The sequence below is a fragment of the Sorex fumeus genome, unplaced genomic scaffold (assembly GCF_029834395.1).
Source record: "Sorex fumeus unplaced genomic scaffold, SorFum_2.1 ptg000030l, whole genome shotgun sequence".
Classification (NCBI taxonomy): domain Eukaryota; kingdom Metazoa; phylum Chordata; class Mammalia; order Eulipotyphla; family Soricidae; genus Sorex; species Sorex fumeus.
The window spans coordinates 22,961,454-22,971,175 of record NW_026606087.1 but is presented as its reverse complement, the minus strand read 5'-3'; the positions used below and the strand labels follow the sequence as shown (position 1 = coordinate 22,971,175).

Here is a 9,722-nt window from a genome sequence, read left to right as displayed (position 1 = left end):
ACAATTTTTAATGAATCACCATGAGGTATACTTACAGACTTACAAACATTTTTTCTTATATTTCGGTCATACAATGATTGAGTACCCATCCCTCCACCAGTGCCAATTCTCCACCCCTAATGTTCCCAGTATCCCTCCCACCCCCTCACCCCCTATTTGAGTCAGCAATACTTCAAGTTTCTGGGGAAACTGTTAGGAAATTAGAGCACAAAAATTTGTGGACATTGAGAAATTTTGTTGAGACTGGGAAATGAAAGAAAAGTGAATAAAAATACACTTTAATCTTAATAAAAATCCATCAACTACATATATGTCTATGATAATAAAAGTTTGCTAATACAAACTTATAATGAAATCCTGTGCAGCCTCTGAAAGAAGGGTATTGTCAACTAAATTCCATTTCAACTTCACAGCAACGTGGTAAAACTAGACTCTATTTGTATTTTTATTTGCAGAGGTAAAAATAGTTCTTAAAGGTGGAGAAAGTATTCAATAAATGTTGAGCAAACCCAATTTATAAGTGTCATAATCCAATGTATATCAATACATGCAAATTCATAATGATTTATTCAAAACCATTTTATATTTAGCATATTTTCATTGGCTCACTAGTTTAACATGAGATAAAATCCAACTAAGGATAGCTATAATAAACTTTGCTTTCTATATATTTGAAAAGAGCATTTCACCATGCCATTGCACGTTAAGTTAAATAATAAAATATACATAGACAATGGCTTGAGTGATAGCAGGTAGGTCATTTGCCTTGCATGTGGTGGACCCGGGTTCGATTCCTCTGTCTCTCTTAGAGAGCCTGGCAAGCTACCAAGAGTATCCCGCCAACATGGCAGAGCGTTGCAAGCTACCCGTGGCATATTCAATATGCCAAAAACAGTAACAACAAGTCTCACAATGGAGACATTACTGGTGCCCGCTTGAGTAAATCAGTGAACAACTGGAGGACAGTGCTATAGTGCTACATAGACAATAAATATATAACTTGTACTCCATAAAAATTTAAGTAACAAAGTTCCTTAGAATAATCTATTTTGTTCTGAATAATGACATAAATAATAATGCAATTAAAAACTCTTGGTAGTTGTTATCATATATATTGCATAAGAAGAAGTTTTTAATGCTTACCTATTTCAAATTCACATATACGTTTTCTTTTATTATTTGTATTTTCTACATATTCAGGAATAGAATACTTCAGGAACTGAGATAAAAGTTTACCTTGATTGTCATTATAAATTATTTCAAAGACAGTTATAGATATCTATACTTATTGTCCACTTTCTCTTTTATCCCAATTACATTAATTTCTCTTACATCCAAATTATCAAGAGAAGCAAAAACTCGGGTCATTGAAAGATTAAGTCTTGCAGATTATCATATTGAATGTTGTAATAATCAAAGATGACCCATCAATAAACAGACTCATTAGTATATAGTGAGTGGTCCATCTCTGGGAGGATTCAAACAAGGCAAGCATGACTTAGACATAGATAAAGTATCTTAGATCCACTATTTCTGATCCTTAAAATTTGGACTAGATTTACATTAAATCCCACAATGATATTAAGAATAGAACATTCTATTATTTTGAAATTAATTTAATTTTTGCCTAGATTCATTATTAAGAATAATAATAAAGTGAGTTAAGTTCATATTCAACAAATGAGCGCTGAGAACCCAAACCTGAGATACTGAATTATAGGATAGGTGCAAGATGATGAGCAAATTTGAGTGGTGAAGAGTTGGATAGTGCAGAAATGGGGGAAGCAGTAAAGAATCAATTGAGAAGACAAAGTTAAAAGCACTAGAATACATTTTCAGTAAGAACAATAAAAGTTTTTATCTATTGAGTTCTCTGTGGCCAGAATTATGTGAAGCATATTACATATATAATTTTATCTTATTTCTACAATAACCTCATGCACTCACTACCATTATTATCATTTTTGTTTATATAAGAAAATTGAGGTTTGTTCAGTGTCATGAATCTCTCATAAGAGGTGGAGTCGGACTTGACTTTATAATCAGCACACATGAACTTTCATGCAAAATGAGGCTCTCCTGAACCATCTCAGTGGAGAAAGCACAGGCTGTCCAGTGTGTGAAAAAGCTGGTTTGGCATAAGTGTATAAAATCATGGGGAGTCTATGGGTTTGGAGGCAAATCCACAAACATTATATTCTGCCCAGAGGTCACCCTCTGATGGTCAGCTATCACCCAAAGCAAATGTTTACTTGATCCTGGGCCTTGCATGCGGCTGACCCTGGTTTGATTCCCAGCATCCCATATGGTCCCCTGAGCACGGCCAGGGATAATTCCTGAGTGCAGAGCCAAGAGTAACCCCTGTGTATGGCCAGGTGTGACTCAAAAAGAAAAAAAAAACTTTATTTTTAATGGGTCTCAAAATTTTGTGATAGATATTTGGTCAAGTTGTTTCCATTATAAAGTACTCATTTTAAAAACTAATAACTTAAACTTCCACACATACAAAAAAAATGGTCCACAAAACATTTTCCTTTCCTTCGGAAGGTTTTATAGTCTCTGGGTCTTGGCCGTTGATGGGATTACATGGCACCAGGGGGCCAGTTGGTGGGTGTGACCCCTGCCTACTGGAATTTGGAGGATCTGGGTGGAGGATGCTAAGCCCCGATCCGAGCAGGCTTGGAGATCTCAGTCCCGGGACCTGCATGCCTTTGTTCCTCTGCTGGTACCTTCATGCGTGTGGAGAGTGGTCTCAGCATGGTGATGGCTGGTTCTGGAGGTCTTCGGCTGTTGGAGCCCTGGTCAGGGCAGGGAGGAAAACTCAACCCACTCCCCTTCAAGGGGCCCCGGTGAAGACAGCCAGGGGCGGGGGAAGGAGACTCTGTGCTGTTCTCTTCTGGGAGCTGGGTTTTATAGTCTCCTGCCCCCGCGCCTGGCTGTCCTCGCTGGGGCCCCTTGGAGGGGAGCGGGTTGAGTTTCCCTCCCCGCCCTGACCAGGGCTCTGGCAACCAAAGACCTCCAGAACCAGCCATCACCATGCTGAGACCACTCTCCACATGCATGAAGGTACCAGAAGAGGAACAAAGGCATGCAGGTCCCAGGGCTGAGATCTCCAAGCCTGCTCGGATTGGGGCTTAGCATGCTCCACCCAGATCCTCCAAATTCCAGTAGGCAGGGGTCACACCCACCAACTGGACCCTGGCGCCATGTAATCCCATCAACGGCCAAGACCCAGAGACTATAAAACCCAGCTCCCAGAAGCGTGTGGCCACATTTGCGGCCGCGTGACATCTTATTATCTCATTCTTATTTTGGACAAACTGGCAGGCTACTGAATGTAACCTGCCCACACGGCAGAGTCTGGCAAACTCCCCGCGGCATACCCAATATGCCAAATACCAGTGACAATGATGGGTCTCATTCTCCTAACCCTGAAAGAGCCTTGAATATGGCACTTTTAAAAAAAATTCTCAGGGCTAGGATGAAGATTTTACTGGGGCCTGCTTGAGGCAATCGACGAACAACAGGATGGTTATGACTGTGATCGGAAGGTTTTACAATGCATTATTATCGTTAACCAGTCTTTTACTATTAAACTTAAGTGGCCTATTGAGACAAACAGTTCTGAAACCATTCTTCCACCACTGATTAAGAATGGGGTGGCAGGTACTGGGGATAATATTCATTTAGCCTTCTGAGCCTTCTGAGCAGACTTGGTAACCTTGCCACGTCCAGCTGCCTTCTTGTCCACTGCTTTGATGACACCCACAGCAACAGTCTGCCTCATATCATGAACAGCAAAACGACCCAGAGGAGGGTAGTCAGAGAAGTTCTCAACACACATGGGCTTGCCAGGCACCATATCAACGATGGCAACGTCACCAGATTTCAAGAACTTGGGCCCATCTTTCAGCTTTTTCCCAGAACGAGGGTCAATCTTCTCTTTCAGCTCAGCAAACTTGCAAGCAATGTGGGTGGTATGGCAATCCAGCACAGGTGCATAACCAGCACTGGTCTGACCGGGATGGTTCAGAATAATTACCTGAGCTGTGAAGCCTACAGCTTCCACTGGAGGATCATTTTTGCTGTCACCAGCCACATTGCCATGACAAACATCTTTAACAGACAAGTTCTTGATGTTGAAGCCCATGTTGTCCCCAGGAAAAGCTTTGCTTAGAGCTTCCTGGTGCATTTCAACAGACTTAACTTCCGTTTTAACATTGACTGGAGCGAATGTGACCACCATGACAGATTTTAGAACACCAGTCTCAGTTCGGCCCACAGGAATAGTACCAATACCTACAATCTCATAAACGTCCTGGAGGGGCAGACGCAGGGGTTTGTCAGTTGGATGAGTGGGAGGCAGGATGCAATCCAAAGCTTCAAGCAGTGTGGTTCCACTGGCACTGCCATCTTTACGGGTGACTTTCCAACCCTTGAACCAGGGCATATTAGCACTTGGCTCCAGCATGTTGTCACCTTTCCAATCAGAAATTAGCACAAATGCTACTGTGTCAGGGTTGTAGCCAATTTTCTCTAATGTAGGTGCTGACTTCCTGAACAATTTCCTATTATCTCTTCTGACGTTAGGGTGTCTCAGTGGAATCCATTTTGTTAACGCCAACAATGAGCTTTTGCACACCCAGTGTGTAAGCCAGAAGGGCATGCCCGGGGGTGGTCTGCCCATTTTTAGAGATACCAGCCTCAAATTCACCCACACCAGCAGCAATAATCAGGAGAGCACAGTCAGCCTGAGAAGTGCCTGTAATCATGTTCTTGATAAAGTCTCTGTGTGTGTCCTGGAGCATCAGTGATGGTCATGTAGTACTTGCTGGTCTCAAACTTCCACAGGGAGATATCAATGGTGATACCAAGCTCACACTCAGCTCTCAGTTTATCCAAGACCCAGGCGTACTTGAAGGAGCCCTTTCCCATCTCGGCAGCCTCCTTCTCGAATTTTTCGATTGTTCTCTTGTCAATGCTGCCACATTTGTAGATCTGGTGGCCAGTGGTGGTGGACTTGTCCAAGTCTACTTGTCCAATGATGATGATGTTGATATGAGTCTTTTCCTTTCCCATTTTGGCTTGCGTTTAGCTGTGGTTTTCACGACACCTTTGGTCTGGCGGCAAACCCATTGCAAAAAAGGACCCTGGGTATTTTAGATGTGTTTCAATCATTATTAACTCAGGCAATATCAGGCAATAAATAAGTCAGGCAATATCACACATTTTACATTTCTTTTATACATTAAAATAATCCAAGAGATCTCTCAATGCCAAACCTTCTACTATCTAGAGCTGAGAAGCACTCCTTCTGGAAAGATAGGGATGCTCTGTATCCCTGCAGTGGTCACCTTTCCCTCACCTCCCTGACTTAGCATTGCTAGGGCCTCTAACATGCCTGCCTGTGTTTTGTATTTGAATCAGAGACTAACTGTAGAGACCAGTAAAACATAAAAATACAAAAATGATTCCAGGTGTTTCATTTCTAAATATCTACTTACACTATTTTTTAATTTTCGGTTTCATTTCAAAGAATGTTATATAAGAATACAAAATAGATGCAAAATGAAATGTTGTTTTTAGCTCTGGGTATTTCAAGGAATGTGATACACATATCCCGCAAGCCATCAACTTCATCAGCTGTTGCAAGGTTCACATATAGTTAAGGAAGCCTGTTTCACGCAAGTCACTCCTTTAACTTCAATCCTTCCTGCTCCTCTGACCTCATTTGTTGGTAGTATAATTCGTCTTACAATCCTACATAAATTCACTTCTGAAGTCATTTCTCCCCCAAGGCTATTCTCTTATGAATCACATGTGAGTAAATTGCTTATTTTTTCCCCACAATGTAGAGCAGAGGTCATCATGCCTTCCTGTACAATTTCAACTCAAATGGAGTCGTTCCCTCTTTGAATTATTAAATGAGAACACAAGTGCTTTTTCCATCTACACTCTAATGTCACCTTTGCTTGCCATTCCCATCCACTTTACAGAGACAACCATCTATCTACAGATCCAAAGACGGCATTTGTATTCTCAGGTGACCTGAACACCAGTGTAGGGGCAGGGGGTCGGGAAGGGGTAGAGAGACTCGAGCAGAGGCAAGGGCACAAGAACTATACCTAATTTAAGTCTGGTCAAAGAAGGGGAAATGTTGCATAGAGCCACTTACTGGGTAATTGCCTAGCAAAATTATTGCTTTGTATGTATATTTTTCTTTTCATTAAATCCTCAGCATTTTGTTTGTTTGTTTGTTTTGTTTGGAGGCCAGACTCGGTAATACTCAGAGATTATTCTTGGCTCTACACTCAGGAATTACTCCAGATGGTATTCAGGGACCTTATGGGATGCTGGGGACCAAACCCGGGTCAGCCACATGCAAGGCTAACACCTTTCTTGCTGTATAATCTCTCATGCCCCATTCCTCAAGTGTTGTTTTTTGGTTGTTTGTTTGTTTGTTTTTATTAAACCTCTAATTTCTGTCAAAATGAAATAGTTCTGGAACTTTACCGAGAACTTTTATGTTATACAACTCTTATAAAGTGCACACTCTCTACTCTTTAGTTTCCATTTTTATCCATAGATTTATGTATAAAAGACAAGTGTCACTGATTCAAAGTTGTAGGTATATTAATGAGACATTAGCCTGTAAGAATTCCTCACCTCTTTTTTCTTCTGAGAAAATCACAATTTCTGTACTTACCTTTTTACCCAACTTCTCTGCTCCCAGACCAAGATCTGTCTCTTTACCCCACATTGAATTTACAGAAACCTCAGAGAAATCCAGGTTAAGAATGTTATTGATAATACAGCTATTTCCGGCCCATTGTAATTTAACAGGGAGCCACATTAACTCACATCAGCCAAGCACTTTCTAATTCACCAGAGCTTACATTAGTGATGCTGACCATCACTTTGTTAGGTGGGCATTATTACCATAAATATTTTACCAGAAAAGATTTAGTAGAGAATTGAAGTGACCTGCAAGGTCAGGACACTTGGGGAAGCCTCCAGCCGAAAGAGTCAAAAAAAAAAAAAATACAGCATCTCATTCTGAAACTATCTGAATGAAGAAAACTCTATTGTGCCCTTGTAATTATTAATCCTTTGATGTTTTATTGCATCAAAAGTATAATGGCCTTTCAGTCATAATATCATAGGCTTAATAGTTTCAGTACACAAGGTGGGGTCAGTCAGATACATCAGAGTCATTTACAAACTCCTCATACTGAACGTGCTGTACTTTTCTCTGACTGGCTTCTCTCATCCATTCAATTTTTTTCCTTTTTCCCTTTTTTCCTTCCTTCCTTCCTTCCTTCCTTCCTTCCTTCCTTCCTTCCTTCCTTTGCTCATTTAGTGAAATTCACACAACAACCTCCACTAAAGCTAACAAGTGCCGCATTATAGGAAACAGCATGACTATTGGATTCGATTGGTTGGAAATAGGACTGCTGGTATGACTGAGCACTAGCTAGGAACAAATTTTATCTGAGCTTCTATAATTGGTTCTCAAAATGAAGTTCCCAGCTTCACATGGGAACTACTGAAAAAAGGAAAATATTTGTGTGCCTAACACAGTCAAATTGAACTTGCTACAAATCAAGTACTAGTCCAAGCCTCAGAACATTCTGGGTGCATAGTCAAGCAGTCCACGTTAAAAAAAAAATGTGGTTTAACAGGTATTTTGATAAGTAGTAAAGCATGAGAAGCATTGTTCTAGAAGACTCTATATCCATGAAATATGTGTAAAAATACCTTAATCACATTTTGTAAATTAAATTCTTTTTATTGAATCACCACAAGATATACCATTACAAGGCTGCTCATGATTGGATTTTAGTCCTACAATGTCACATCACCTGTTCCTCCACCAGTGTACATTTCCCACCACCAATATCCTCAGTTTCCCTCCTGCCACAGCCCCCCCCCCAGATTACCTCTATCCTCCTACATTTCATCACAATTTTTGAGAACTAGATAATAGATATTAGAGATAAAACACATGCAGGTTGCTTAATCTATAAGCAATATTTATAGATTAGAATAGTGATCAGAATAGGCTAGTAATAGTGGGAATATTAAATGTATTTCCCATAGTAATGTTGGAGCCTCTAGTGCATTATGCATATAAACAAATTTTAGTTCATATCCTTAAGCCCCTAAGCCCAGGTCACACCTGTTTCCCCAGTACAGATATCCAGAGAAGAATTACATGCCAGATATTCTTTCATATGGTACATTTCCTCCTGTTTCTCAGTCCTAAAAGACTACCAGTTTCTAGTGGCTAGTAAAGTCCCAATCATCTCCATGTATGCCTTGTTATTTCAGTTTTGCCAACATAAACATCAAATAAAAAAAGACAGACTAGAAATGGGTGCAAAGAGCCTGGCCAGCAACATACATCTGAGAAGAAAATATAAAGCTTATAGGAGATAGGTCACACCTTAACATAGTATCCACCAATAAACATCTCCCCAGCCCAGAGCAGAAGAACAATGAAACAAAACCATCTAGGGAATCTGATGAGCACTGAGCTCAGAAAGGCTATGTGGTCAGATAAAATTGTCAATACAAAGCACAAAATTGTGGAACTCAAGCGATAGTACAGCAGGTAGGGTACCTGCCTTGCATGCAGCCAAGCTGGGTTCAATCCCAGACACCACATATGGTCCCCTCAACCTTTCCAGGAGTGATCCCTGAACCAGGATTAATCCCTGAGTACATCCAGGTGTACTGCAAAACAAGAAAAAAAATCACAATCTAAATGTTTAAGTATTATAAATTTTCCAGGGCCGGGAGAGCACATCATTTATCAATTCCCAGCACCACATGGCCCTCTGAACATCATCAGTACCACTGGAGTACTGGAGGACTGCTAGATATAGCTCCGGAAGCCCCTAGCAACACCAGGGTAACCCAGATATCCTTCCTACCACAGGAACAATATACAGCATCGTCAATATGCTGGAGAATTGCTCTGTACCTTCTGAGCATCACTTGGTAGTCCCTCCGTTTCCCCTCCTCCAAATATATAGTTCCCAACTTCTGTTATGGCTTCGGTGATTTCCAACAGGTTCTCACGATTTGTGTCTCATTTTGGACTCTCCAAAAAGGAGAGAATAAACGAGAAAGGTTTGTAACCAGAATCACATGTCTGGGGATAGACCAAACAACAGGAACACTCTATATTCTGTTAAAGATAGCAATTAATCACACTGTTTCTATTCTTTGTCAATTCCATTTCCTCCTTAATTCCTCATCTTGAACCTTCTATATAAGAAATCTTTTTATTTTCCCAATTCTTTGTTTACATATTTACTCTCTAGTTACTGTAGCCAATATTTATGTAACGCCACAAATAGTGTGTTCTAGTCACTCTAGTCATTGAAGCTATGTGAGAATGATATTCTGGTACAAGGCATGGGTGTCAAACATGTGTCATACTAAAAGCTAATGGCAAACTGAATCATTAGAGTATAAAACACATGATTAGAGTATAGTAAATGACTAGAGCACATAACATATTAGGAAGGGGATTAATAAAGATCTTCCGACCTTGGAGTCAGGGTCTTCTCACTGGAGTCAGCAATCTCAGATGAGAGCTGGACATGGAGCAGCCACCCACATGAAAAGAGTATCCAAGGCAGAAGAAGTAGTATTTTGGAGGGTCTTGAGGTGCATATAAAAAGCCCCAAGGAGAATATATCCCGGAGAGGCAA

At 40.5% G+C, this 9,722-nt stretch overlaps 1 pseudogene; it reads right to left on the bottom strand.

The window, feature by feature from the left end:
• Positions 1-3,575: 3,575 nt before the first annotated feature.
• LOC130025141 (elongation factor 1-alpha 1-like) lies at positions 3,576-5,143 on the bottom strand (annotated as a pseudogene).
• Positions 5,144-9,722: the final 4,579 nt, after the last annotated feature.